This window comes from Micromys minutus (genome assembly GCF_963924665.1).
Source record: "Micromys minutus genome assembly, chromosome: 27".
Lineage (NCBI taxonomy): Eukaryota > Metazoa > Chordata > Mammalia > Rodentia > Muridae > Micromys > Micromys minutus.
In genome coordinates this window covers 23,403,161-23,427,475 of record NC_137962.1, presented here as the reverse complement: position 1 = coordinate 23,427,475, position 24,315 = coordinate 23,403,161, and the positions used below count along the sequence as shown (strand labels likewise).

The window sequence follows — 24,315 nt, the reverse complement described above, 5'->3', positions numbered from 1 at the left end:
GCACAGGTCTCAGGAGCACACAGCCTGGGCTCTCACCCTTGGTCCCATTGCTTACCACCTGAGCAAGTTGTCCCATAGGCTCATAGCAATAAAATTAGGTACCAATAATATACCTCATGAGGCTGTCATGTATAGAATTTAAGCATACCTAACATACAATTAAATGGTAGCTTGCATGTAATAAGTATTCGGTGTCTTAGTCCATTTTCCACTGCTAAGACCAAATGCCACTGACTAGATTTTTGAAAAAATGTATATTTAACTCATAGTTCTGGAAGTTTGGGACATATAAAAGTATTGAGAACTAGCAAGGGTAATTCAGATAAGGCATAGCATGGCAGAGGGTGTCCTCTAACGAAACAGAGCTGTTGCATACATAGCAGCTTCCTCTGAGGGTAAAACCTTCTATTTAGGAAGAAAGCTCAAGATGCAGAATATTAACAGAGAGGTGAAAGAATAGGATGTTCTAAGTGTGTGTATGTATGTGTGAATGAACGTGTATGTGTGTGTGTGAATATGTATGCATGTGCATATATGTGAATGTGTGCATGTGTGTAAATGCATGTATATGTGTGTATGTGTGTGAGAGAGACAGAGAGACAAACATTCCATCCTAAAGGAAAACTGCTTAAGATCAGAACATAAACAACTTAATGCCTCTAGGAAGTTCCTGAAACTGACCAGATACACTAGAGCCCTCCCTCCCAATTCTATAAGCAGTAACAACTTCTCCGAGACACTCTCAGACTAGACAAGCTGCGTAGAAGGGACACAGACAGCCAAACTGCTTGGAAGAGGTGGTTCTGAGCTGTCTGGCTCAGACCAGCCGGGCTGCCTGAGAAAGGCAGCTTCCAGCCTGTTGAGCTGCGTGCACGCTGTGCAGCGCATATCAGATGTTCAGCTCCTGTTTACTGTCATGCAGGATGCGGTGTGGACCAGGAACGGTTTCAAAGCAGTTGTGAAGATGAGCAAAGACTTACAGAGTACATGTCTGTAAAACCTGAGGAGGAACTTGCTTTGGAAGGAAGACTCACTTCAGACGGCAGAAGGTGATAATTAACAAGAGCAAGACCGGCGACTCTTTGCCTAGAGTTAAGGCTCAAGCATGCTCCCCAGATTTCACACGCTGGAAATCTGGTACCCAGTGGAGCCATGTTGGGAGATGAGACTCTCAGAGGGAGGTTGTGTGACAGGTGGATTAATCCACCAAGACAGGTATAGTTAGCAGACTGTTGTGGTAATGGCTTTGTTACAAAGTGAGCTCTCTCATGGACTAGCTCTTGTGTGACACTATTCTTGTGAGATGTGAGCAAACAACTGGATCATAACTATAATTAGTTCTGTGCATATTTAATATCATCTATTAAACCTTTAGTTACTTACATATGTGTCACTAATAACTATGAACTCATTAGGAGGCCACATCTCATTTATCCTTTTAATTTCAGCACATGGCCTGCAGATATCCACTTAATTCTTGCTAGTGAGGGAGCAAACGGTGTTGGACGGATAAATGGTGCTCTTTCCAAAAATGCACACACTGGAGCAGGAAGCCATCTTGGAAATGATTCAGGATAACCCCATCATTTACAGGTGGGAATATGTAAAGTCTGAGGGCGAGACTAACCTAATCATTCATACATACTACACTCTTAGAGGCCATTGGAACTTGTCGTCAAACAAGAAATCAAACAACAATCTTGTTTTCCTACGAGTGGGGCTTCTTGAGTTTTCCTTTCTTGGTTACTCTTTAGCCAAGGAGGCTATAATCTCTTTGATGTTCATCAATATTCACCCATCTCTGCAATTTCAGAGAAAGGCAAACCACTTGGCTGCCACCCATGATGAACGGTAGATATGGCAGTATCATAGCATCTTCATCCTCCAATTCCTTCTGATGAATAAGGGACGTTGAGGAAGGAAGAGCTAAGGGAGATACGACTTGTGAAGAGTCATGTGGTACGTTCAGTGAATGAGGCTCTTAACTGTTCTTGCTTTCTGTGGCTACCAAATAGACACTTCTGTGTTTCCAAATTTAGTGTAAAATAAAACCTATTTATCCTGCCTACAAGAGGGACAAGTTGCTTTGGCCTTATGCAACATCAACAGTGAGGATTCTCCTCTTTGATGATTTAGGCACATGGTAGCAAGTGGGGATTGACCTTCCACGACAATTCAGCTGTGGCTTGAGCTTTAGTTTTGATTTGGAAATGTCTTTGAAAAGCCCACATGCCAAGACTTCTACGGTGCAGGGGACAGGGAGGTCGGGAGGGAAACTTCAGGGCACCGGCAGACTGAGGACTTACCACACTCTCTGGGCAGCTCCTAAGGGAGGTTAGGTTCAGTTCCTAACCCTTAGCTGATGGTCACACCATTCGTAACTCCAGTTCCTGGTAATCCAGAGCACTCCTCTGGCCTCTACAGGCACTAAGTACACAGTACACTTTCATTCAGATAGGCAAAACATTCTTTACATAAAATAAAAATTTAAAAATCTCCAAAATACACTTCAGAGAAGTTTGACTCGTAGCACTCTCAAGAGCAGTGGGAATCTGGGCTTATGTGGTTAAGAGGAGGCAGAGAAAGATTTGTGAAAGCAACATGTTAAACTCTAGACCTTCTGGGTTTTTAAGGGAAAAGGGAATAACTAAGACAGAGTTTCCCTGGTTAAGTAAATCTCAAAGGTTGGCTTCAAAGACTTTCTCTTCTAAATACAACTTAAACTTGTGCAACAGTGTATGTTCTGGGCGTTGTCCAACACGAACCTCCAGCCTTAGTGAAGTCAAACTCCAGGGTGTGATTGAGACCAGCCAGGCAGACAGCTTCACAGAGATGAGAAAGGGGGCAAAGAGCTTGGTGAAAACGATCCCATCCCAGGGTAGATTCAGGATCAATGTGATGTCCACATTCCTAATGTGGCATCTGTAGAAATGAGTCAGAGCTTACACTGCATGGTCTAGCTGAAGATTCTACTCACATTCCACGTGGGTCTCCCTGCATCCGTCCAATCAAGGCAATCAGGATGACTCCTCGGGTAAGACTGTCTACACAGGCAATTCTAATTTGTTGCAAGTAGACATATCCTGCACCCAAAGTCACTACACAAATGAGCAAGCAATGTGAAAGGTAAGCCAGGGAAAGGGGAGAGTGCTGTGTGTATCAGTGTGGGTTCTCTAGTGGGACAGAATTAGTGCAGTGGATAGATATCATTTCATACATTTACATCCAATGATAATATACTTAGGTAAATTAAAAATCGATCACACCAGCTTTAACACAGGAACAACAGCAGAGTCAGACCTGAGAGCCAAGAACCTGGTAAGATATTCAGTCCTTGAGGCTGGGTTCCTCAGCAGCTGAGTAGTTCCACCATGGCTATATCAGAGTCTTGGGAGGCTGGCTGACAACCGGGCTGGGGGTCAGTCCTCAAGGTTGAACAGGGAGCAGAGCAGGAAAGGGGTGACTGAGGGTGGCAAGAGGGAAGTTCAAGAAGCCAAAGGAGGGATGATCTCTTCCATACCCTTTTTACCTAGACCATCAGAAGGTACCACCCACAATCCAGGTGTGTCTCCCTATATCCAATCAAAACAATCAGGATGCCTCCTCAAGTGAGATGGACCATCTATTCAGGTGACTTTAATTTGTGGCAGCCACCTGAAATCTCCAGCTTTGGCAGAAACAAGTTCTGAGCTCTGCAAGGGAAAAGTATGAGAAGTGCGTGAGAAGAAGAAAGAATCGTTCTCAATCACAGCCCCACACTTGGCTTCCACATACACCCACAAAGACTTGAGTGGTCCTGTTATAAACATATCCAAAGGACTACGGGAGACCTTGTGACATAAAGCAGAAACAATCGCTTTCCCAGCCTCTTGACTAAGACAAATGAAGAAACACAGGAAGAGGTGGTAGCCACGGCTCAAGAAAGGGAGATTGTAATTGGAAAGATGTACATTTCTGAAAGGAACTGACTGGGAATTTGAGGACAGGAGGTCTGAGAACAGGAGTGAAAGTAGTTAGCAGTTTCAACAGTTCCTTCAAACTGGCCCCATACAGAATTGTAACCCTGATAATTGAAGGATAAAGATTATACCACATGATGATAAAGATACCATAGGTTGACTAGGGAGGGATGGGGGGGGGGGGGACATGACCAGAATGTTGGAGACATGCGGGGCACACTAAACACATGTGCAGGTGTGTAGTTGAGTGCCAAAGGCAGGAGAGAAGCAGAAAATACCTGAGGGAATTATGGCTGACAACCTCTAAATATTAATAAAAGCCAGCCACCTTTAGCTCCAAGACCCTAGGATTCGTACAGGAATACATGTAGATACACCATGGTTTAGAGAAGAGCCCTAAAATTGTGAAAAGGAGGTGGGGCAAGGAGCCTGTTGTTTTATATCTGAAATGGCTACCCGAAGCCAGCAATGCATAGGCAGGGTTCTCTCAGGACAAAAATTTCAACCAGGATTTTATGTTCAGAAAAAGCAGCCTTCCAAAGCAAAGGTAGAATGAAGACATTGCCAGGAAATTAAGTGTGAGTGATTGTTGCCAAAAAAAACACTAAAATTTCCATGCAAGCCCCACCCCCAGATACCTTCTACACGTGGATACTGTGCTTAATTATGTAGGTCCAAAGGACGGCATGAATGCATATTTATACTTTCTTGGCTGACTAAAAGACAGTGTGTAACAATATGTATTATATTGTTTATTCTGTATTATATAATCCTGTATAAATATATTCTGTTTATTTAAAAACATAGAGAAATATAATATGTTTGACAAAACAGCACAAAGAAAGAGGTAGGGAGCAAAGCTATATGAAGTTATTTTGCCAGACAGCACCTCAAACCCATAATAAAGGATAAAGAGAACTTGAATTGAGAAATACGATTAATAGAATATACTCGATAAGCATTTCTATTGTCTTTCATCCTCTGCATTTATTACAAAGACAAATTTATGCACAGTAATAATAATAAGAATAAATAATTAGTTGAGGGATCAAATAGAAGAAGAAGAAAGAAGAGAGGAAAAAAGAAATAGAAATCCCATTAGAGATACATAGGAGGTGAATTTCTAAATTCCTGAAGTTTCAATTATTCTCAAGTGGATTCTTATAAGACAGTGCAGTGGTTTGAATAGGTATGCTCCCCACAGACTCATGTATTTACATGCTTGGCCATAGAGGGTGGCACTATTAGGAGGTATGGCTTTGTTGCAGAAGATGTGGCCTTGTCGGAGGAAGTGTGCCACTGTAGGGGCGGAATTTGAGGGCCTATGCTCCAGCTATGCCCAGTATGATAGACAGTTCCCTCTTGTTGCCTGCAGATCAAGGTATAGAACTCTTCAGCTCCTACAGCACCATGTCTGCCTGCCATGCTTCCTGCCATGATGATAATGGACTGTGCCATTATCTCTAAAACTGTAAGCCAGCTCCAATAAAATGCTTTCTTTTATAAGAGTTGCCTTGGTCACGGTACCTCTTCACAGCAATGGAAACCTAACTAAGACAGACAGGCTATGTAAGTGACTCTAGAGTTCTAGAGATCACACACACACACACACGCGCACACACACACACACACACACACAAAGTGAAATGTTTTATAAGATAATATTTGCTCACTGGAAAAGAAAAGAAGTGAAGAATAAAATTTTTTTTTTAAAATAGGCAGAATAGTATAAACAAAGACACAAATCCAACTATTATCAACAATAACTGAGTGGGTTAGACAATAGAAAGGGTTTCCAACAGAAAGGAAAATATTAAATATGTTTAAGAACACAAGGTCCACACATCTCAGACTTAAAGATATAAATAAGATGAAGGTAAGTGAATAGGGAAATGTTACACTGGGCAGGCAACAATCATGATCATGCAGTAGCTACATTGACACCAGAGAATGAACTCGTTAGAGTGTAACTTGAGGAGACAGAGAGGATAGATAATGAGACAGAATAGATGGCAGATATTGACAGAGTCAATCTGGAATACTCAAGAACTCTGGCTGCCACTGCACCTCACAGTAGAGACCAAGATGAATGAAGAAAAAGGCACAAAGCATATGAACTTTAGGATTGTATATTCTAGTCCAGAAAAGACCATGGCTGGAATTTTGACAAGGATTGCACGGAGAGTCTATATCATTCTTGGTCATGTTATTTTCACAACACTGATTGATCCCTCCTTCCATATAATTTGATAAGACAGACACTAATGGGCATAAATGGCCAAATAGGCCCGTGTGCCTTAAAAGTGAGTACAACACCACCAAAGAAAACCCAAAATCTAGCATGGAAAACACCAAATCCTATGGTTCTGTCTGGCATCATGGATTATGGAATCAACAGAGCCCCAAAAGGCTGAGATAGCTCCAACACCTCTCCCCTCTCCTCCTCCTTCCTCCCACTTTGTCCTCCTTCCCCTCCTTCCTCCCTTCCTGTCAGGCCTGCAGTTTTCCCCGGCAGGCATCCGTCCCCAGGTTCCAGCATCTCTAACATCAGGAGTCTGGGTTATAATTTACCTTTACCCCCACAGCTTCACACTGTCCCTTCAGGGATTCCTGGCCTAGGCTGCTCCCTGAAACTATGCAGGAAGTCCTCATGACCTCTTCAATCTCACATTTCCATGCCTGTAATACCAGTGGCATGTGGGTGATGTTGCCAAATTCTGCTACCGGCTGAGATGTAGCCTCGCCCTTTGGGGCCAGAATGTTAACCTGGGATAACCTGGGGAAACATTTTTCTAGACAGTTGCTTTCAAACATGCCGATCCTTCAATTTAGGCTTTTCTCTTCTGAAATGAATGTGGACCATCAGGAAGGAGCTCCAAAGGTGGAGTTTTGCCCTCCACTTTCCTGCCCTCACGTAGAGCAGGGGTTCCTCTACCAAGAAGCTGGTCTCATTAACATTCACAGTGGCTTCCTCAGCACCAGGCAGAACGGTCTCCTATCTTGAATTTTTTTTTCCTGCCAAACAAATTAATCTATGATATTTAAATTCAACTCCTCACTGCAACCGGCAGAACAAAACTAAATTCTTGAACAAAATCTCACACACGTGGTTTCTTCGTTCCTGATGGAGTCCTTACTCTCCTCCGATCCTCTACCCACATGCCCTCTGTCCCTGTTCCCTCTTTACTTATCTAAACCATCATTTGCCTGTGGGCCAAGGAGAGGCAGTCCTTTGTCCTCAGGAACAAACATCCCTGCTTCTCTCCCACCCTTCCCCTTGCCCTTGTCCTCTGTCTCCTGCCTTTGTCTCTCTGGAGCAAATCTTTGTGCTGGGAACTTGGTCTTGGGATCCAGAGTCAATAAGGGCTGAGCCTTCGCATCTTCCCATGGCCCACTGAGCTCTGCTTACAGAATCAAGGGCTTTTCTGCCCCGTAGTTCCAAACTCTGTCACATTCCTCCTTCATATCAGTTGCAAAGGCCTAAGAGCCACATGTGTTAGAGTTCCTTCTACACTCTGCTCAACAGCCAGATCAGCCTGGCTTGCTGTAAAAGGACTGTTAGGTCCCTCCTAGCTCTTTCTGACCACTTTCTTCCCTTCCCCCTCTCTCTCCACATGTTCCTGGCTGCCCTCTTCTCTCTCTCTCCCTCCCCTTCTTTCTCCCTCTCTTTCTTTCTCTCCCTCTCACCCCACCCCCTCTTTCCCTGCCTCTACTCCTTTCTTAACTCTCCTTCCCATGCCCCTAAATAAACTCTATTCTATACTAGACCCATCGGTACCTCTGGGGAAGGGGTGCCTCAACTCGGGCTCGCTGAGGTACCCTCTCCCAACACAACACAGGGCCCCACAAAACATATCCTAAAACACATCAACACTCCATGATTTTTGTAGCAATGGCCCCTTCTCAGTACCACTTTTCTGTCTCAGTTCCATGTCCTGTTGCTGTGAAAAAGGAAACAAAAACCAAAACTAAAAAAAGCAATTCAAGGAAGGGAAGAAGGAAGGAAGGAAGGAAGGAAGGAAGGACAGACTTAGGTTAGCCCACAGTTCAGTGTTACACCTCTTCCTGATTGGGGAGGTCTCTGCAGCAGAGCTGGTGGCGGCTGCGTGAATGTCATTCACCATCAAGAAGCAGAGCGCACTGGACATCTGCTCAACCCTGTTGCCCCTTTTTTTTGTCTTTGCAATATCTAAATCTTTTATTGTCCCCAGATTGTAATTGTGACCAGGATCTTGTCTCTGGATCTAGGAAACTGAGGTCTCACTCGTCAGCCTGCTGCACGGTTCCCTTCTCAGACACACAGATGCCATCCAAAAACTTTCTGATGTCCTTGTGTTTAACTGTGTGGCTTGCTGAATCAGAGCTGCCGAATTTGAAACAAGTTCAACATCATTTCCTTCAAGGATTAACTCATCCTTTTGGGCTTGAGAGACCGAACAAGCAACACCTGTCCTCATCTAAACCCTGCGGATGTATTTTTCACCCAAGAAATTCCAGATTCCAACCAAAGACCCCTTCTCCTGAATAACGACATTGATGGGGAAGTGAGCATCCACAGACCTCATCTTGTAACAGAAGCCCAGTGTGACACCCTTGACCATGTTCTGATCATGACTGCAGAGGGTTCTGACAGTGGTCAGCTCCTTTCTGTCACCCCACCATTTGTCAACACAGAGCCTTTTTCTTTCCAAGGCTCAGCTCTACACTGATGGGCCCTTCGCAATGACTGTGCGCCCCTTCAGAGTGATGTTGACATTTTCTGGAATGTCGACCTCCTGATTGCTGAAAATGGTCTTCATTCTTGCAGTAGATGGGGCAAAGAGAACTATTGCTCCTTTTTATACGGGCTGAGCTCTAAGCCCAGGGAAGGCTTCTGTCTACCTTTACTGGTTCTGTCTACTTCAGTTAACCTAGCCACCACCATTCTTCACAGGTGTGCTCAGAGGTTAAAACATCCCTCACAGCTGTGCCCAGAAGCTTAAAAAAAATTTCCGCACAGGTGTGCACCCAGAAGTTTATTAAAAAAAAAAAAAAAACCCTCACAGGTGTGCCTGAGGGGGAAATTATCTCTCACAGCTGTGTGCCCAAAGTTTAAAAAAAAAAAAAAAAAAAAAAGATTCCTCACAGGTGTGCCTGAGGGAGAAAATTATCTCTCACAGCTGCTACCCAAGTTTAAAAAACAAAAAAATAAAAAACAACCCTCACAGGTGTGTGTGTGTGTGGGGGGGTTACAACCATCCCCTACAGCTGTGCCCAGAAGTTAAAATCATAGGGGTGTTTGGAGGGGAAAATTACTCCTCACAGGTGTGCCCAGAGGTTAACTCATTCTTCACAGTCACCTCATAGGTAACTCATTCTTCACAGATGTGTCCAAAAACTCTCTTCCTAGGTGAGCTCAGTCCTGTCAAGTCATACAAAGGAGTTCTAAACAGCCAAAGCATAAAGGCTTAGAAATTATTTAAAATGAAGATATTGTAAAAAATTATAACAGGTAGCCAAACAGGAGAAACACTGGGTGCCAAAAGAGTAGTAAAAACGGAAAAGGAAAAAACTGACCAATAGCTAAAAAAAAAAAAAAAAAAAAAAAAAAAAAAAAAAAACCAAAAACAAAAAAACTAAAAGCCACAGTTGAGAGTTTGGTAGCATTAAGATGCTATTATACTCATAGGAAAGGGGACATTGCAGGGGCAAAAACAACTAGAAGATGATGACGTACGTGTAAGTGCAGCCCCTTCCGTGTCTTAGAGCTGGAGACGGCCTAGTGTATGTAAGTGGGTGAAAGGTGAACCATTGGAGTCTGTGCGCTCCGGTATGTCCCGAGTTCTGCCGGTGCTGAGGCTGCACTAGATCCGTTTCTGGTGTCTGCCACGGTTGTCTTCACTGTGAATTTTTGTTTCCTTGAGCACGGGATGCTCTGCCAGCCACACTTAGCTTCATAGGTTGTGTCCTGGATTTTCCACTCCCCTGCGTGTCCTCGGTTTGTATCCTGGGGGGAGGTGCAGCTGGTGTTCTGCTATGGGAATGCTCCCCTGTGTGTTGGGAGTGGAGGGGCTCCCACACCACAGCACCTCCGCGCAGATGGGCCTGTCTTTGCTCTTTCAAAACCCAAGGGACAATAATAACCCGATGGAAGGATATGACTGTGGTCTCCACTGGATTGTCAGGTATCAGCCGTGAACCTGGGGTGCACAGCGGATTCCAGAGGCTGAGCTACTCCAGAGTTGTTCTTAGTTGATGGAATCGGTTTCCAGACACCAGTAGACTTTGCCTCCCGAATAAGTCACTGGCTGAGTTAAGTCACCTGCCACCTCATTTTTGGGTTTTGAAGCAGTGTCCAGTTTCCTGGTCTCCATAATTGTCTCCCACAGATTGAAATCAGGATTTTTCGATTTATGACTGTTCCCTCTGCTCAGGACCCTAAGATAGCTCAGGTTTTTTAAAAAATATAATATAAATGTATATGTATTTAAATTATTTAAATGTACATGCTTATTATTAAATGTTAATTATTTAAATATATTATTTAAATGTACATGTAACATTATTAAATGTATATTATTTAAATGTACTTATAAATAAATATTTATTTAAGGTATATACGAGTACCACTGTAGTCTTCAGACACAGATCACATTACAGATGGTTGAGAGCCGCCATGTAGTTGCTGGGAATTGAACTCAGGACCTCTAGAAGAGCAGCCAGTGCTCTTAGCCTGACCTCTGAGCCACCTCTCCAGCCCGATAGCTCAGTTATAAACACTAGACTCCTTTTCAAGATAGTGTCCAATCATATACAGCCTTCTGAACCAAGGGACTTACTCTACACTGCTGGCTTGGCCCGTTGGAAAAAGTCATTGTCTTAGCAAAACCAGAACTAAGTTGTGCAATGTGAGTCTGTCCCTTGGGCTGGGCTGTTGGATCTGTTTTCACCAAAGTCACCTTTTGGTTGTGGCTTCTGCTCTACCAGTATCCCTCCCAAACAATGCACCTGCCCCTGCTTCTCAGGTACGGCTTTAAAGGTTCCAGTAAAGATCAGACAGGCTGTTACCAGTAGGTCTTTGGTGGACAGTGACCCTGCTGGCATCTTGATCCTGGCTTTCAGAGCAGATGGCTGACACAGCAGGTCACCCCTCTGTGGTGCTTGCTACAACCCTCCTAACAAACCAACTCAAGGGAGGGGTGGTGGCTGCACTTTCTCAAGTGACTGGCATCTGAGTTTGGGACTATAAGGAGCAGCAGAGATGACTGACGAGGGGGGGATGATAGAATGGGGGGTGGGGGGAGCTGGGAAGACCAAAGATCAGTACAATAGCAGACTGTTGGGTCCCTAAATCTCATTCAGTGCAGGGTCGGTTCTTTAGAAGGGCTGGAACCTGCCTACGTCCACCTCCTCACCGAGCTGCATCAGTCGCCTTCCTTGGTCATGACTGTGCATCCTAATTACTTTTCTGTTGTGACAAAATCACCCTGGCGATGTGAAAAAGAGGGGGCATATCTGGGCTTACAGTTAGTTCTAAGGGGTAAGGGACAGTCTCCATCACGGTGGAAGCATGGCGGCATGTAGGCATGGCCCCTGGACCTAGCGACTTCAAGCTGAGAGCACACATCTCACACCACAAACAGGAAACAGAAAAACCTGGAAATGGTATGTGACTTTTGAGACCTCAAAGGCCACCTTTCTCTAAGTGATATACTTTCTCCAGCAAAGCGCCACATATCCCTAACCTCCCCAAACACCACCACCAAGTATTCAGATACCCTAGATTGTGGGAGCGGGAAGGCAGCTCATTCAAACCACCACACTGGGGTCTCTCCCATCCCTTCTTCCATGGTCACAAGGTGGTCTCTTTGTCTCTATCTCCTGCCATTTTCTGTCCTGTAAAAGGACATTGCCTTCAGATTCAGGACCCACACACTCATATGTCTAGAGACATTCTCCTTAATCGCCATCTATACAAATAGATGATCACATCTATGATCACATCTATGATCACATCTATGATCACGTCTATGATCACATCTATGATCACATCTATGATCACGTCTCAAGGCTTATGGTTGGCATGAGTTCTTGGAGAGAGGTAATAAATCCACTGTAGGAGATGCGTGAATGCTTCCATTTGGGGGGCCAATTCATATTACCACTACACAAAATAAGTAGTTAATCATACTTTGTTGAGATTCTGGCAACAATAAGAGCTATAGAATCTAAGGAGAAAGCAGCTATATGTCAAAGAGTCTTTAAGAAATTAAACCTGGGGCTAGAGATGGCTCAGTGGTTAAAAGCACTGACTCTTCTTCCAGAGGTTCTGAGTCACCATCATCTGCAACGGGGTCCGAGGCCCTCTTCTGGTATGTCTGAAGACAGCTACAGTGTATGCCTATAAAATAAATAGATCTTTAAAAAGTAAAAAGAAATTAAACCCACTGTACTACATGTCTCATGGGAACTTAAGCCACATATTTCATATTCATGAGCCCATGAGATGTCTCAAACCATTACAGGCACCTATCCCTCTGGTAGTCCTGCTTGGGACCCTAGGAAATGTCTACCAGGATGTTGACTAGGACCCAGTCCTTATGAATTATTTTCCTAAATCTAAAATATTTCACATCCTTCAACAGAAGGACTTCAAGTGGGCTTGAAAGCCTCAGCCAGGCAGAACAGGTTTCTCCCCATGCCCAGTCCCTCTGAACTAACCCCACCTTTGCGAGCTGAAACTCTGCCCCAGCTCTAACTGTTGGCAGTTCTCTTAGTGAGATGCTCTCAGAATCTGTGGTTTGTATCCCCCCATACCAAGAGAAAGTGTCCTCTACTGAGTCCTATGTATCAGGATCTTAGATGACGAGGGCTCCTAAATCATCCCTTCAGGGAGGTGGAGGACAAGACTATAGGGCCGGTAGCAGCAGGTCCTGGGCACAGCCGGGGTGGTTTCCTTATCTGGTTGTGCCACCAAAGTCGGTTCTGATGACTCTTCTTTGAAGCAAAGTGTGACCCCACATTTTAAATTGTGTTCCTGTGTAGGCACAGTGCAAAGTACATCTGCTTCTTCTGCCGATATATCAGCTTTCTGCACAGCCAGAGAAAATTTTGCCATCTGACTCCCAGGCCAAGGTTTTATTTGTTGTGGCTCCTGTAGTTTTAGATACTCTCATCCTGGCTGGCTCTCAGGGCCTCATAGGCTCTTCTTTCTTTCACCCTTTCCCACCCCTTTTCCTACCCTTTCAACTCCCTAACACTAGATAAGGGAGAGAGGAGGATAGGGGGGAAGGGGGAGATGTTATCATTAGACTACTTCCTGCTGGTTAGGGGTGTCAAGTTCCTTGGGGCAAGTTTGACCTTTGCTATCAGGATACCTAATTTCTTCTTCCTTCCTTTCTATATGCATGACTATTTAACAAACCCTGACCAACAACCAATTTAAAACATCCCACCCTGCCTCTCAGAGCCCTAGCATTTATATATTCTCTTTAAAAAAAAAAAAGTCCCCAGAATTCCAAATGTCACACAATTGCAGAAATTATCTGCAAGTGGAAAAATAATACCCTTACTAGATCATGAAGCAAATCATAGTCAGCTGCTATGGACAATCTGAAGCAGCCCCCTATCCCACCCCTAGGATTAAAATGAAAACATAGTCTTATAATATTTCTGTGTTTTTTCAAAGAAACCAACTTCCCAAATTGTCACTACAGGAAGAAGAGAGGGTAGAGGAGAAGGTATAACTAACAGATATTTGAAAAAGCAGAACATACTTATCTATTCTAATACATATTAGTATATAATATATGTACATATTCACATTAAAGAGTTTATTGGGAGTTAACCTACATGAGGGATAATCTCTTTCTAGAAGCCATAAATTGCCAAATAAAAATTCCCATGTCAGTTATGTGGTACCTCCCTTCAAGTTGCTAGTCAAGGATTTCCCAGACACCCCTAAAACAGTACAAACCACTGCTATGGTTCTTGGATAGCCACCAGAACTTGGTGGCAAGACCCAATCGCTGTAAACACCATATACTTCGGTTATAGGATATGAAAAAAATCCAGTGGGTACTGGCCAGAAAGCTTCCTCCCTGCTGGCTAGTTCTCACTGCACTGGAAGGTACAATTCCAGTTGTTCGGATGAGGCCATCAACGGTCTCAGCTAGCAGTGAACCCTGTGAACTACAAAAATGGCCAGCATAGCAAGATATGTCCAAGGACTCAATGCTCACATGAATGTTATGGGGGGCGGGGGAAACCAACTGCTTTCTGATGTTGAGCCAGTTCCGCAAGAAGAAACATGTGCAGTACTGCAAATCTGGCTGAGAGCCCAGGGTTGGGTCCCTCAGGAGGCCCAGGGAGTGAACTTACTGCTGTTACTCTGATAAATGAACACAGTATCAAACTGCCATGTAAACGCATCTCTCTGCCCACGGTACAACTATGGGGTCCTCATTTCAGAGACTTCCTTGGGGTTGACTGAGAAACTCACAGCTAATCAAAGAGCAGAGAATATATGTCAGCCCAGTACTGACAACATTTACTGATAAAGTGTGACATCTTTATCACAGCCTATGCCCGAAGCTGGAGGACGCTCACAGGAGAGTGGTGTGTGTAAAGATGGTAAGAGCCAGGCATTGGGAGGACACTGGACAGGACAGGGTCACCACGTTCATGAACTCTCAGCCCCTGTGACTGTCTGCATAAGACCTTCACAAGAACAAGCCATGGAACATTCCAGCACGGAGTGGGAAAGAGCTCACGAACTCCACCTCTAACTTAGTCATGCTTGACAGCTGGTGGCTTCTGAGGGAAGGAGAGTCAGTTTTCATTAAGGGTGTGGCCCCTGATAGGGGGGCCATTCACTGCTATGTCCCTATATTCATGACTATATGCAACCCAGACTGAACTCAGTTGAGGTTTTTTTTCTTTTAACAAATTGTGGGTGGGTGAGTGGGTGGGGGGAAGGAATCTAGGAGGAATTAGGAGGAGGAGTGGGGGCTGAATATGATCAAAATGTAGTATAGGAAATTCTCAAAGAACAAATAAACATGTATTAAGAATAAAAACAAAGTTGGTCCCTTTCCAACTTTGGCCAGACAGAATGTCAACAGTAAAGAAAATTAGTAAGAAAAAGGGCCATCCCTGCCACCGACAAAGATGAGCAGAGAATGCACAATCAACATTCACAAGTGCATCCACTGAGTAGGCTGCAAGTGGGCAGTCCAAAGAACGTGGAGCTGTGATGAAGCAAATGGGGGACTGTAAGTGTGTGCACTAATACCAGCCAGTCTAGGCCAAAGGAATGTTCTACATCGTTGTAGCCTTCTACCTTGCTTTAAGTTCTGGGCAGATCATGCAACCAGCCACCACCCTGGTTCCGTTGGGTCCACAGATGAAATACACACACACAGACACACACACACACACACACACACACACACACACACACACACACACACTTGCTCATTTTTAACCTGCCCTACAGCTCAGTGGCTAGCCTTTTCTAAGCTTCCCATGTCCAGTGTGCTCTTCCCCTTAGTTACCTAGTACCCTAAATCTGCACTCCACTCAGTTGTGTTTTAACTTCCCGCCTGCTACCCCAAACCCAATTGGGAAAGCAGCCAGTGACCACTACCCCACAAGATTTCCCCATGGCTGACGGCGCTCTCTCACTCTAGCCTGCCTGCGGGAACCTGCAAATCCTGCTTCTTCTGCCTGGCCATTAGTTGCTGGCATGTTTATTGATCGGTCAAGAACCAACTGGGGTTGGGGGGAACTGGGGAGATGGCTCAGTGGTTAGAGCACTGGCTGATCTTCCAGAGGTCCTGAATTCAAATCCCAGAAACCATGTGGTAGCTCACAACCATCTGTAATGAGATCTGATGCCCTCTTCTGGTGTGTCTGAAGACAGCTACAGTGTATTCATATACATAAAATAGATACATAGATCTTAAGGGGGAAAAAAAGAAGAACCAATGGGGAACAGGGCCTTTAGTGTTCACACACAAATTCCCACTCATAGCACCACAACTGCAACTCCACCATCACATATCGTGTCCTATACATTTGTTCAGAAAACAGAGCGGGGATGGGGATTCTTCAAACAAGCTCTATACACTGGTAACCTATGAATGTGACTATGTTAAAAAGATAGTCAGTGTGGATGAGAACTAACTGCTGAGTGTAAAATGAAGCTACAGACCTCCCTCTCCCTCTCCCTCCCTCCCTCTCTCTCTCTTACACACACACACACACACACACACACACACACACATCCAAGTACTTACCCATCCAAGAATGAATTAAACTCAAAATTTATGATACACAAAAAAAATAGAAATGAATGTATTGTCAAAAATTATCACCTTAAAGTCGATATTAGAAGTAGCTGTGAAGAGAAAGTGATGCCAGATTACATGTACTTACCTCTGCCTCGACAACTTGGTCCTGAGAGTAAGCATAAGTCACAAAGTGGGAGGTAGCAAAATTCAGTGTGTGTGCGTGAGAGAGAATAAATGTGTGCACTAGATTGTGTGTGCAAGAGTGTGTGCGAGTGTGGGAGAGAGAATGTGTTTGTAAAAGTATTTGAGTGTGAGAGAATGAGTGTATGTGAATGTGGTGTGTGTAAATGAAGGGTGTATAGTGTGTGAGTGTGTGAGTGTGTGTGTGTGTGTGTGTGTGTGTGTGTGTGTGTGTGTGGTGATTGGTGGCAAAATGGAAAGATGGCTTCCATCTGCTTTCTGCTTTTTTCCTCAGAAAATGGCCAAACTCAGCTGCCATTACAGTCTGAGCAGGAGCTATCCTGAGGAGACCAGGAACCATGGTGACTTTCTCTCCTCTAGAAAACCACTGGCTCTTTAAACAAACAAACAAACTATAGTGGTAAATATTTTAAAAATCATCAAAAGACCCATGAAACCATGCCACGATACCCCCAGCTATTCTCTGTCCCCGGCGGTCTCTCTGCCCCCATTTCTAGCCACATGTCTCGGCCACCCTCTCCCGGCTGGCTCTCTGCTGCAAACTCAGCTCACATTCCCAGCAACTGCCCACTGTGGTTATTGTCACAATTCCCACTAGCCCAACAAGATCAAAACTCTAGAAACTTCTAATTTACCAATCAGATTAATATCAATAAATTCCCACTCCACAAAACATCCACACAATAAACACAGAGCCAATTGATACTGCTACGAGATAAGACAAATTGTCCTGTAATAATCCATCCCTTATACGATATTCATAGCTACCTGTGGCTATTTAAAGCCACATGGGAATGGGCCATCCTCCTCCTTCCATCTTGGCTTTCTCTCCTCTCCTATCTCTCCTGCCTCTCAAAACCTCTGAACCCACCTTACTTTTCACTGTCCAATCACAGGCCTTGCCTTATCTTGTGCCTGCCCTCGCCTGCCTATCAACCACAACAAACAAAAACCTTAAAGTGAAAGGCACTCAAGGATGTAGACCCTTAAGTGTCTGCTCAGGATAGCATGCAAGAAACTGAACATCGCTGCACAGTGAGCACTAACTGACTCTACAGAAGATCTAGAGCCCAGAAGGAAAGGCCTTTGCACTTAGGGCTGTGTAACAAATGTCTTTGTTTCACTCACATGCTAGGAAATTATTTTGCCTTTAGGACTGGAAGCTAGAATTATCACAAAGGTCTTTGCTTTCCACCCTCCCAGTTGTCCTCTGCTTCTCAAACTGATCATCAATGGTAGCACCAACAAGACCCAGATGGAGGATACACCTGACATGAATGGGAAAAGGTTGCCAGGGGTGATGTCTTTACCTCTGAACTAAGAATAATCTATAGGAGCAGGCGCATATATACATATACATATGTGTGTGTGTGTGTGGGAGGGTGTATTTGCCCTCAACCTTAGCCCCATAATGCATTATTCATATGCCCCGCCTTATGTGTCTCAGTGTTGCTCTTATGCTCAATATAACCAAGCATTCAAATTGAAAGTCGAAGAAAAAAAAAAAGTCCCACCCTCCAATGCTGTCAGTTCTTTGTCCCATGTTCTCGAGCAGGGATAAAAATAAAACCTCTCATACCGGGGCCAAGAGGCTGGTTTTCGACTCCTTCACCTCTTTGTTTTTTACCTTAACTGCCTGTGGCATCTAAGGTTCTGTTCTGATGTTTTCCTAGCTTAGACTTTACTCCCTGATGCTTTTGTTGCTGTTGCTCTTCTTGCTCCATTGTGATATGTTTCATTCATGCACAAAGCCTAGAGACCTGTCAGGGACCCCCAACTGTGTCAGCCCCAGAAAATACAGAGTAGCAGGCTTTGTCCTGAAGTCAGAAAAGGGTTACAAATAAGTAAAAGACTTTTAAAGTGTCCCTGAGCTAAGAAGACTAAGCGATGACATGCTTTAAGAAGTGCGGTGCATTTCCTCAGAAAGGAATTTGCTTTTTAAAGGGCTGGAGAGAGTCCCTCAGATGGCGGCATAGCTCAGTCATGGGCCTCTCCTCAGTCCTCTGTCCTCCCTGCCTAGTCTCCTCCATGTTTAGGGTTGAATTATTACTTCATAATGGTAACTCCTAAGTGCCACCTTCAGCCTGGGTGTCTCCTTGGAGTTCCAGTTTGGTACATAGGGCTCATTGTCTCCTGCCACAAATCTTTCAGTTTAACACCTGTGACTTCTCCCATTTCCACTTACTTCTGCCTCCAAAGGTGACTGGTACCTTCCTGTTTTTCTCTTCCTCTCTGAGTACCATACCAGCAAGGCCACTATCACATCTCTCAGACATCAGAACAGCTTCTGAACTATTCTCCATTCAGCCCCTCCGGATCCCCCCAACACATTCACCACATCGAAGTCAGATTAAACTTTCCAAAACACAAACCAAGATTTCCTTCCTTTCTCATGGGGCTGGTGTCTACCGATCACTGAGGTCTCAGCTCACAAGCTGTTTCTTTTCCTTTGTTTGTTTGTTTGTTTTTGAGATAGGCTTTCTAGGTGTAGCCCTAGCTGTCCTGGAACTCACTCTGTAGAACAGGCTGGCCTTGAACTCAGAGACTCATCTGCCTCTGACCCTGGAGTATTGGGATTAAAGGTGTGCTCTACCACATAATTTTTTTTTTTTTTTTAGGGAACCTCTCCTGATCCTTTACTCTGGGTCAGAATCACTTTTTACCAGTTCTTATGCAACTATAGTCTCTCTGTCTCTCTCTCTCTCTTTCTATGATACTGTTTGCAGATATAAAGGAATATCTTAAATCCCACACCCTACTACTAATTATGAACTCCATAAAATGGCAAATAAACGAGCAAACCTCAAGCTATATGATTTATGGATAGCCTTATTGGAATCATGTGGGAACGTGTTTGATACCGCTGATAACATAGTTGTGGAATTCTGGGTTTTCATTGCTATGAATATCTCTCCCTCCTGTGTTTCTAGTCTAGCATTGAGCCACAGCCTCCTGGTCTGATTTGGCGCAATGAGATAAAGGGTGGGGAAGCTCCTGGCAAAGACGCCTGATGAAAGATAAGGGTGTTTTCTGAATGTGTCTTAAAGAAATAAGAAGAGCTGTGAACCATATTTCTTGTCTATCTCTTGTGTATTCTCAACCATTATGGCACTGGAGGATAAAACCAAGCTCTGGCTCCATTGTCTGTGAAATAATTATATATTCTCTTCTTATATAGTCACAGTGCCTCAACCACGACAAGAAACACCTACAAACCAAAATGAATCCGAACAAACAAATAAATAGAAATAAAATATCCAGCAAGTAACAGCAGACAGAAAGCACCCCGTGGATGGTTGCTGTCAACATACGATACAGGAGCCAACAAAGATGGTTTCACATCCTAAACCAAGTTTAAAAAGGAGGCAGGGGGGGTAATCTGGGTAGGAATAGGTTAGATGTTAGAGAAACCCTGGGCAATAATCCTAACCAGGCTTGGCTTTAAAACCCCATGCCAGGAAGGCAGATGATGACAGAATGAGGACAAGGAAGACACTTGTAACCAGCTAGCCACCAATCCGTGCTGGCTGATGGCCAGACACTGAGTGGGGGACACAGTCTCACAAAATTAATGAACGGATAAGCCTCAGTGAGACCGGAACCAGCCGAAAGGCATGCTGGCCAGACCCCTAGGAAGAGGTGGCTATGAAAACACTTACCTATGTGCAAGGACAGTACTGAGGGGATTGTGGGAGGCTGGGGGAGGGGCTTGGGGCAGTGAGTGGGGGGTGAACAGCAGATACCAGAGCTTATATACATATATCCATTGGGAATGGGGGGGTGCCACGGCGGGGCACTTGCTGAGCACACACACAGTTATGGATTCAGTCCCCAGCCCCACAGAAAAATAATCGGCGGTGGGGGTGAGGGTGGGATTGGGGTGAGCCTGGCGACGGTACAGAGATTGGTCTAAATTGAAATGGAAGCCGCTGAGGTTGCAGATGGTTTTCTTGTTTCTTTAGTTTCCTTTCTTGGTGGACTGAGAACTACTCACAGTCTGAGGAAGGGCTCAGAAGAGAGGGGATAGTTGCCACACTTGACAGGGAGTGTGTGCGCAACACAGCTCAAGTTCTCACTCTCCCTTGCTGGCCCACTGGTGTGCTCCACAGCAGAATCCCCATCCCCCAACACCCCATTCCTCCTACCCACTACCCACCCCCTCCCCCAACCCTCTGCAAACACTTACAGCCCCAGCCTGCCTGCTGCTGGCCTTGCCTCTGCATACTTGACCCCACCTCTGCTCCAGCTGCCCTTTGCTTTGCCACTTGCTTTTTTTGAGCATGCATTTGGCCTTAAGAACCTGTGGCCAATTCAGTGCCCCTGGCACGTCTTCCGGCCATTGCCTTCCCTGACCATACTGCCACACTCAGCTGTTGCCACATTTTGGCCACTAACAGGAACCGTCCTGCCAAGCTTCTTCCCTGATTGCCCATGCAAAGAGATGAGTCCCAGAGGAGATCACAGCGAGATGTTGAAAACCAGGGCACAAGGGAAGGCAGGGTCACTTCTAAACTGGGTTAGTGGAGGTCAAAGCGACAGGCTTGGTGCCAAGTAAGGGGAGGCAGGGCCATTGCAGACTTCTCATTCCCTTTAATAGAATGTGGTGCATTCAGAGGCCTTTGCCACAATAATACATAACACTAAAACAAAGCTCTCCTTTTCAAATAATTACAAATCGGAGAACCCAGTGGGTTTCCTTACCTTTTGAGCCCAGGAAAAGCACACCCCTGAGAACAGATATCCCTAGGTCCATCTCTAACTGTGTGGCGATATTAGCAGGAGAGTTACACCCCTATTTATGAAGCTGGGACTCTGGGAGCTTTCTGCCCTAGACACACCTGGGCTCACCAAAAGGTAAGAATCTGGAGAGGATTAATGTTTGTGGGAAAGATGGCTGCAAAGAAGGAGAGACCAGACTAAACACAATTATATAAGCCAAACTAGATTACACACACTCTTCAATGTCTTCAAATGCAAAAACCCCAGAACTCAATTTCAAGCTGGCCGTGTGTGACACGTGCTTGTTCTTTACAATGCTGAGTGATGCCTCTCACGGGCTCACTGCTCCCCAACCATCTTCTGCAAAAAGGTCTTCCATTTGACCCAGTGATACCAGGGATTGCTCATCCGTGTCCTGGGGACTGAGAAGGTAAATCTGGATTAAAAGCTACAACTGTGGGATTTTTATGTTATGGTATTTATCTTGTTTTAATGGATGAGTGCTCTATTTGCATATATACCTGCCTGCCAGAAGAGGGCATTAGATCCCACTACAGATGGTTGTGAGCCACCACGTGGCTGCTGGGAACTGAACTCAGGACCTCTGGAAGAGCAGTCAGTGCTCTTAACTGCTGAGCCATGAGATTTTTCCCCCATTTATTTATTTATTTATAAACTTTACATCCTGATCGCTGCTCCCTTGATTCCCCCCCCACACACACACATACACACAGTCCCTCCCCACATCCCTCCTTCTCTTCTGCTCTGAGAAGGTGGACCCCTTCCACCCCTGGGTATCACCCCATCCTGGTACATCAAGTCTCTGCAGGATTAGGGGCATCCTCTCCTACAGGAGGACAGACAGGGCGGCTCAGTGAGAGGAATGAAACCCACAGTCAGACAACAGATTTAGAGACATTTCCTGCTCCAGTTGGCTTGCACAAAGACACAGCTGGACACCTGCTATGTATGTGTCCAGCTTGCTCTTTGGTTGGTGGTTCAGTCTCTGACAGCCCCCAAGGGTCCAGATTAGTTAATTGTTGATCTTCGCATGGAGTTCCTATTTCCTCCTGGTCCCTCAAACCTTCCCCAAGGCTCCATCCAGTGTTTGGCTCTGGGTCTCTACCTGTTTCAGTCAGCTGCTGGCTCGAACCTCTGAGAGACAGACATGCTAGACTCCTGTCTGCAAGCACAACAGGGTGTCATTAATAGTGTCAAGGATCAGTCCTTGCCCATGGGATGGGTCTTAAATTGGACCAATTATTGCTTGGCCATTCCCTCTGTCTCTGCTCCAGCTTTCTCCTTGCGTTTCTTGTAGACAGGATAAATTTTGTGGGTGGGTTGGTTTTTTATTACGCCACTGAGAGTCCTGCCTGACCACAGGAAGTGGCCACTTCAGTCTGCATTCTCTTACTGCTAAGAGTCTCAGTGAAAGTTACCCTGAGAGACTTCCCAAGTCTCTGGTGACTCCAGAGAATGAATCCCATTCATTCTCCTGGCCCCCTGGTCCTTTCTCCTGTCTCTCCCCACTCCTAATCCTGCTCCCCAATTCCCCTATACTCTCTCCCACCCAGTTTCCTTCCTCTCTCTGCCACCTATGGCCATCTTATTCCTCCTTCTAAGCGAGATTCAAACATCCTTGCTTGGGTCATTCTTCTTGTTGAGGTTCTTTGGGTCTGTGGATTGCTCCACTATGTTCATAGAAGCTTCATTCATAATAGCCAGAAACTGGACACGACCTTGGATGTCTCTTGACTGAAGAATGGATACAGGAAATGTGGTTCATTTACATAATGTGATGCCGATCGACTATTAAAAACAAAGTCATAATGAATTTTGCAGGTGAATGGGTGGAACTAGAAAATATTATCCTGAGTGAGGTAACCCAGAACCAAAATGACATGTGTAGCATGTACTCACTTATAAATGGATATTAGCCATAAAGTTCCGAATACCCTAACGAGTTTTTTAACATGGTATTTATCAGAGTCATTGAGCCTGCCCATTGAGTTTTAATAAGCTCTGGGCCTGTGCCTCCCAAGGGTTTAGGCATCCGAGCCCAATCTAAGTATCTGAACTATATTTGAACCAATAGATGGCTTCTGGCATATTTAAACAATCGCATCTCAGTTAAATATCTCAGAACTTGGAAACCTTTTAATTGCAAAGGCACATCTCTTAGAGTGACACAAATTTTTTTATAAGAATATATATGCGGACATTAAAGAAGAGCTTTAAAAGTATGTAATATTTTTTTCAAATGTATGGCTTGTCCTATGATTCTACCTTCTCCACATAGAATCCCAATTGCATTTAAGAGTTTTCTGCTGGACTGCACAGTAAAAATAAAGACATCTTTGGGTATGAAGAAATAACAAGAGCTATGACAAGAATATTTTGCTCATGTTTTCAAGACGACTTCAAGTTATGTGTTTTGTATGCGGCTTGCCTCCCCCCATTCATTTAACGCTTTATTATTATTTTTTTATCAAGGATCTTATTGGCACAGCTTGATGAATACTGAGTTGTGAGGAAGGAGATAGGAGAAAAGATTTGTGGATGATTTTTTTTTAATAACAACTGGGATGTTCTGTACACCCACTAGGCAAATAATAAATATTTATTGAATTCATTTAAATTGAGCCCAGAACAAGGACATGAAACTGATGGTTCATATAGGTGTTGCTATGGTAGCCGGTCCTGGAGGAGGGAGGAAAAGATGTAGAAGATAATTCAAAATAAGAAAACAGAAGCACAATGAAAAGAAAGGGATTTCATATACGGACAGGGCACAAAGATGATCCATCAGAGACAGACACAGCAAGCAGCAGGGACACTCCCAGTCCAGGTTCAACCATGTGACATTAAGCCAAAGCTACTCAGGTCTAAGACTTTCATCTGAAATGAATTGCTTCCTGACATCTCCCGTGCACATGGTGATATCTTGGTAGCCAAAGGGATCTAAGATGCTCCTCCAAAGACTCCTGTGTTTCAACATTTGGTCCACAGATGATTGTACTATTTGGGTAGGTTGTATGTGAAACCTTTAGGAAGTGGAGCCTTGGGGCGGGAGAGTTTGAGGTTCTCGGCTTAGCGCTGTTTCTGTCCCTTTCTTTGCTTCCTGGTTATCTCAAAGGGAGGGAAACAGCGGTTTGCTCCCTCTG

General features: G+C 44.6%; 1 pseudogene across 1 annotated transcript; it reads right to left on the bottom strand.

Moving 5' to 3' along the window:
* Positions 1–8,219: 8,219 nt before the first annotated feature.
* LOC308438430 (large ribosomal subunit protein uL6-like) lies at positions 8,220–8,758 on the bottom strand (annotated as a pseudogene). The gene has a single exon. The product of its transcript is annotated as a large ribosomal subunit protein uL6-like (transcript).
* Positions 8,759–24,315: the final 15,557 nt, after the last annotated feature.